The sequence below is a fragment of the Cryptotermes secundus genome, unplaced genomic scaffold (genome assembly GCF_002891405.2).
Source record: "Cryptotermes secundus unplaced genomic scaffold, Csec_1.0 scaffold307, whole genome shotgun sequence".
Taxonomy (NCBI): Eukaryota; Metazoa; Arthropoda; class Insecta; order Blattodea; family Kalotermitidae; genus Cryptotermes; species Cryptotermes secundus.
In genome coordinates, this window is record NW_019738353.1 from 471,945 (window position 1) to 478,981 (window position 7,037).

Consider the following 7,037-nt stretch of genomic DNA (forward strand, 5'->3'; position numbering starts at 1 on the left):
CCCCAGCCAACATTCTACTCAGTGGGTACCGAGAAGTCTTTCCTCGGGGGAAGAGGGGCCGGAGCGTGAAGCTGACACTCACCTCCATTCATTGTCGAGGTTAAGAAAGCGTCTCCATGGCACTGTGTTTACTTAATCACAGGGACAGATTTCCTCAACTCTGACTTGTGTGTGATTAGGTAACTGGCCACCCCACACTCTTGGTAAGGAGATAGATTACGCTACATCTCGACGTCCGCCTCTTTCACCCGGTGCACCTATTGGTATGAGGAGCACAACGTAAAGACTATGGTCTTCTGGGATGGGCCGCCGTGTAGTCTGATAGACTGCTGCCAACAATTGGGGGCAACGTGCTACCGTAATCATCAACGCTTCAAAGCTGAATATAAAGGCAATACGCTCCTCCAGAACTCCGGAACCATCAACCAGATGCACGGCACCAAGTCCCGCAAGATTGTAGATCCCAGTTTTACAATTTGCCCCATATTTTGATGAAAACCAGACTACGCAAGTAATTGGTCTCCTGAATCATCAGAAGCCGACAAAGTGATGGGCGCTGAGCCTGCTAAATGTAGGAGATTTTATTTTAAAACTCTCATGTCCTAACATGCGTGCGAGGCACATATGGGTCATAAAATTGGGAGCGTATCTAAAAACAGCTCCACCACACCATTCGTGCTTCAGGGCGTTCGGTAAAACTTGTCGCCGGAAATTTATGAAACAGTTTACAACTCTTTATTTCTGAATTACTGGGGTTTTGGAATTTTTCCATCGTCCGGAATTTTAGGTAACAGAGGACACGATGTTTCGGAAACTATCTGTTTCCATCTTCAGGTGAGAAAGGAAGACACCTACTCAGTTGGGCCCCTTAGAGAGAGCTAATCTGAATCACTGGAGCCTAAACGAAAGGAAATATGAAAAAAATTCAACGATCCTAAATATTGTATGAAAATTCTCCTCCCCAAAAATCTGTCAGGAGAGACAAAACATGGATAACAAGGAGGCATTTTCCTACTGAGTGTCACTTCAACTATATAAACATTGTGCAGTGTTCGGCTGGTCTCGGTCTTGACAACTGTATAATATTGTCAACCGCATTTGTTACCCAATTTCATACTCCTCGAGCAGTAATTAACGAGGAATTGAGAATATCTTGGAGATTAGCCGTCAGAAACGTATCTGTTTTATCAACAAAATAAAATAATTACACTCAAGATATTTATCCGCACAGGGCAACGTGCAGTGTCTTCACACACAAACACTATATTATTGTAATTCCAAGCACGATACGACTTATGTAACACCAACAGTTACAGCAACAGTAAAAACATTAGTTTCGAGAACAGAACTTATGATGCCTGCGTTCTTTAAAAGATCTAATTGCGAAAGAGACATCACGATGAACTTGTCTGTATTTCAGTGACAGTGCGGACTACAATTACTTCTCATTCTTATAACCTTTTGTCTGTTTCTATAGAAGAAACATAGGCTTATAAGACCATCTGTGTGTGCGTCTGTATGCATGACTTTCAAACTTTTGAACCAATAGACTAATGCGTAAGTACTTCATTCCATCGCAATCAATATGGCGCGTAGGGCGATCATCCAGGAAGCTGCGCAGCGATGTTAAAGTATGCGCTAATTTCTGCGCACCGTCCTAGCTTGAGGTAGCAGAGTCGTCTATCTTTTCTTTGATATCTTATCCTGAGCCAGTTCGTGGTCAATTGAAATGTCTACCGGCTCTACTATCTGTCCGTTGTTGTCCAATACTATTGTCTTAACGAACTAAACCTTGAGACACTATTATTTCTTACTGGAAACCATCACAACACATCAGTAACACTTGTAAGCAGCTGTAGGATATACTTTCGCTACATGTTTCGGCCATCATCAGGAAAATACATTAAACCTTTCGTTATTGAATTGCATGTTAAATATAGGTCACAGTGCTAAACTTCCAGGCGTATACAATGGTATAAAATGATGAGTGAATACAAATATAAGTTAAAATCTTAAATAACCAGTTACATAGTCAAAAGTATAGTTAAAAGTTGTATATGCGATGGTATTTGGAAGTTGGCAGTTGTAATCGTGATACATGTAATGCTTATACGGACATATAATATACACAGTGGCTGATACGGGGTTCGGAGGCCGGTTGTTATGTGATATGTTGTTATTTAATATTTCGTAATATCTGACGGGCGACTCCGTTGTATAAATGTCCGATTTGATGGAGGGATAGATTACCCCCCCCCCCGCCTCAACTGTGTTGGACTTTGCGCTGTATCCAGTTTTCACTGTTCTTCTTGAGATTATCATGACAACAACACAGGAGAGCAGAATCGAAGTGGGTGATCCTGACATGCACTTTAGATCTGTATCGTGCTGCCAAAACGGGGAGAAGGAACTCTTGCTTGTTGACTAGTCTCTCTTGTTCTCTAACGTTATCAGAGGGCTTCACTGTAAGCAGAAGGCTGAACATCTATTTTCTCCAAACTAACTTATCTGCAAAGAACTGCTGTACACTCCTAAGACTTGTAAGGAGTATCACAAGTTACAGTGTTCAAGAAATATTTCAGTCACACAGCTGTTTCTTTTGAAGGCTAAAACTGAACGTCTCCATCAGAGAAACACACACCAGTCAGCTCTGCTTGTCAGCAGACACACGGTATGCACATTGTAACCGTTCTTCCCTCACCTTCGCCCCCCCCCCTTGTTGGTTGGTTAGTCACGTTCTTCTTCTTCTTCTTCTTCTTAGGTTGGGCGCCAGTAAGCTCAGGTGGTGTCGGCTTACAGTAGTCGGAGGTTTATTTTGGAAAGGGGGTAAAGGTGATAGTCAACTAGTTCAGCTGTGGGTAAAGCTGGGATCCTTCTCAGAGCGTTTGCTAGGGCCTCGCTTAGGACGGGGAGTGAAGCAGTTGGTTCAATGCTACTTTGCACTTAAACACTGTGACCATTTATTGAGATCAACACTTCCCTTCACCTGATGGCACACACAGTCAACACAAAGGATGCTTATATGGAGGTCCTTGTCTAGCACAGTCCTGGTATAACGGACGTTATTATTACAATTTACACTCTCTTTAGCACTCTGAATTTGAGTGTTATACAGAACATCGAAAAACACAGATTTTGTTTCCGAATTATTTACGAGTAGCAGGCACTTGCGACTGTTTGGCAACTGTTTGTCAACTAACTTGTGACTCTTTGTCTGAAAACACTGAGGTCCCCTGGACGTCAGTTCCTCTGCTAAGTCACTCCCCCTTAATTCCACTGATTGGGTAATTTTGAAAACTGGGGTTCACACAATTTCTGGATCTCCAATCAGCTAGCTGCACTTTGGGGCTTTGAACCTTAAAGTCCTAACGTCGTTTTTGACAGTACACTGACAGATAACCTGCTTGGCGTTGGTTTCAAAACCGCCTACTTTTAAGTTACGACGTGCAGGACCTGTCAGTGATCGAATTCTCAAAAGTTTTCCGCCGTGCTACCCGCAAACAAAATTTCTCAGAAAAAGCTACAGGGGGGTGCTTCCTGTGTAACATCAAGATTTGGAATAAGTCCGTTCCTGAAAACAAGAATGTGACTATGTCCCACTGGCTTGGGTATTACTTGTTACCTGCAATTAATTTTTGTTACTGATCATTCTAATTATACTTAAACTAGTGAGCGACAGTGGAGCGGTTACAACTTGCTGTCCGTATAAGTAAAGCCACTTCTTATACAGACACATCATTCTTACATCTGTCTCAGTCACCTTTATTTCTTCTCTGTCCTCAGCAGATGAACAGTTTTTCTCTCCAGAGTCAGTGGCTTCGCTTCACATGTCATTACACTGTTAAAAAAAAAAAAAAAAAAAAAAAAAAAAAAAAANGTAACAGGCCGTGAAGGCCCATAGGGTTGTGAGACTTTGAGGGTCCCACATTATCTACCTACACAATCGGCTCAAAGATGGCGGTAAGGTTGTCAGCACTACCCGCCGGCCGCGCTTTACTCATCTGCCAACAATCCTACTATAAATCATGTAGTACATATTTCCTCCAGCCATAAAAATAATGTCAAAATTAATTCCGGTTTAACTTCCTCTTCCTCCTCCTCTCTATGTAGCTCTACAACTCTTTGGACTTTGGCAGCCTTTCGGTTTCTTAAACCTATACACAATCGGCAGGTCTCCTTGGACGGGGGATCAGCTCGTCGCAAGGCCGTTACCTACACATAGAACAGGAAAAGAAATAAAGTTGTCCATGTGCTTAACTAATTAAGCACTACGCCATGAAGGCGCATGGGGGAGTGAATGTATAGATACACATTTTCTTGACCTCAGCAGTAGTTGGAGGTGAGTGGTCACCTTCGCGCCCCTACCGCTTAATCACGGAGGAAAGAACACCCGGTATCTATTGAAGCTGGCTGGGCCGCAGAGCTGGTATGGACGCTGTGGAGAAGAGAAAATTCTTGACTCGAAATCTGACCTCGCGGTCGTCCACCCGGTATGCCGACTACACTATCCCAACAAGGCAAACAGAATAAACGCACTTTCTGACATCGTGCCATCCATGCATCTAGTGGGACTTCAAGCCAAGACCACAATATTCGAATGGACGAAAACAATTTATACCTCAATCCTGAAGACCATTGCAATTCGCTTCAGTTTTAATTAGCAAACTAAAATATTATTTAAACCCGAAAATACATGAATACCAAAACAAACTCAGACGAATAAGTGAATTTGTTTAAGTGGACCGATCCCGGAAGTACTGGAATACCGGGCCAACACGTGACAGAGGTGGAGCAAGCCCCTAGCACTCCGTCATTTTCCAAAAATCAGTTTAATATTCTGGTCCTGCAATGCAGGACGTATCAGTTATTAAGCTGATACGAACAGAGGCGTAGACTAGTGCTCTCCTTTACAAATTTTGTATACTTACTTACTTACTGATTGAGCCGAGCCCTTCTTGAGAAGCCAAATCTGCAGCTACTCAAGAATATCCCAGCATTTTATGGAATCCGAAGGTTCATTACAGTGTTCACAAGAGCCCTCCACCGGTCCTTATCCTGAGCCAGATCAATTGGATCCATAACATCCCAGCCTGCCTCTCTAAGATAAATTTTAATACTGTCCACCCACTTACACCTTGGTCTTCCCAGTGGTCTCTTTCCTTCTATCCTATATGCATTCCTCCTTTCCCCCATTCGTCCTACATGCCCTACCCACCACATCTTCCTTGACTTGATGATTCTAAAAGAGTACAAGATATTTTGTATTGGACTGTAATTTAATCATAACTATATCTTGTAATGAAAAATAAATCTGTTCTTATCAGCTGAAATGCGGGATATTAAATTGATAAGAACAGATGCCCTAGCCTACGCATCTTCGTGAAACATGAAATTCCAAAAGATTGACAATCACTTGTTACCCGGTTCTGACTCAAATGAGAAATCTCATTACTACATTATATTCCAACCTAAAACCAATACAAAATATTACTACATTATATTCCAACCTAAAACCAATACAAAACTTCAAATATTAATTATAATAAATGAAATCAAAAGTAGAATAACTTAAATAATTGAAGTTGGTTAGGTGGGCCGATCCCGGAGGNTATGTTACGACGTTTCCTTTCCATAAACGCTAACTGGTGGATGTTTAATTTTCACTTTACCTTCTCATTCTGTCATCAAACGAGTCGAACGTCGAACGTAAGCAGAGCAACACGGTGCAGAATCAAATGTCCTTCCCTTAATCAGTCAATTACTCTACGATGCATAATCAGATAATTCCGTTTTAACCCATTTTACCGATCAGTGCCATCTAGCGGCTGCATTGGCGCTCGAAAACTTGCCGACAAGGACGGACTGATGCAATCTTTTGTCTCTCTCTTTCTAACTCTCTCTCTCTGTCATACACTCGCTCAACGAGACCAACACGTTAACGTCGATATATGGAGTGTGGAAGCGATTCGTAGTTTTCTCCACCGCCTCCAGCCATAACCTGAGACCGTATGTTTCGGAAGAACATTTTGCCTCCATCTTCATGGCCGGAGAGTAAACCAGCAGAAGTAGGCGGCATGGTTAGGTTTTTGCAGCGGAAGCTTCAACTTTCGGGACTGGGCCGCCTCAACAGTTGCACTATTTTGAACGTTTCGACAAAATTTACAGGTGGCATCTTCAGTATTAATCAGTACGGGCCCCACGCCAAGTGCGGAGAATAAGCATACACAGTGTGTCCAGGTTCAGGTTCTGTTAGGACTGTGTTCATTAAAAATACAAGACCTGAATTATTTTCAAAATTTCACTCCTTTTATTCAAAATAGTCTTCTGAATCAATACATAGCTGGAATCGATTGAAAAGTTTTCGAAAACAGTTACAGTACTCCATTTGTGGAATCGCGTTTAAAACTGCGGTGGATTCCCTTTGGATGTCCTGGATGGTGTCGTGATGGTCTCCTTTCATCGCCAACTTAAATTTGGGAACAACCAGAAATCTGCTGGAGCCAAATCTGGCGAATAAGGATGATGAAGGACTGTGATCCATTTTGTGGCCAAAAAGTCGCGCACGATCGTCGATTTGTGGGGCGCGGGTGCATTGTCGTGGAGGAGCGACCAGGAACCTTGCTCTCGATATTCAGGTCGAATTCGAAGAATTCTCGCCCACAAAGGATTCAGGACTCTGATATAATAATCAGAATTCACTGTTTAACCTTATGGCAGAAATTCCTTGTAACGATTCCTTCTGAATCGAAGAAAACGGTTAGCAGTGTCTTTACTAGACTCTTTTGCGTGCACACTTTCTTTGGTTTCGGCTTCTTTGGCTCAACCGTGCTGCACTCTGCCTCGACACCAGTAACAATCAATTTTGTAAACTTTGTATCACTTTGGGCCGACCATAACATGTCTTTGCAGTGTTCCACTCTGGCATGCTTTTTATCGATTTTTATGCCTGACAGCGCATGCGGTACAAACCGCGCACAGACCTTCCGTTTGCCCAAATCCTAGATCACAATTTGATGCACAGTACTTTTTGGTATTCC

At 42.5% G+C, this 7,037-nt stretch overlaps 1 pseudogene; it reads right to left on the reverse strand.

Annotated features, from left to right (window-relative positions):
- Window positions 1-4,732: 4,732 nt before the first annotated feature.
- On the reverse strand, window positions 4,733-4,915 carry LOC111870778 (annotated as a pseudogene).
- Between the last annotated feature and the right edge of the window lie 2,122 nt (window positions 4,916-7,037).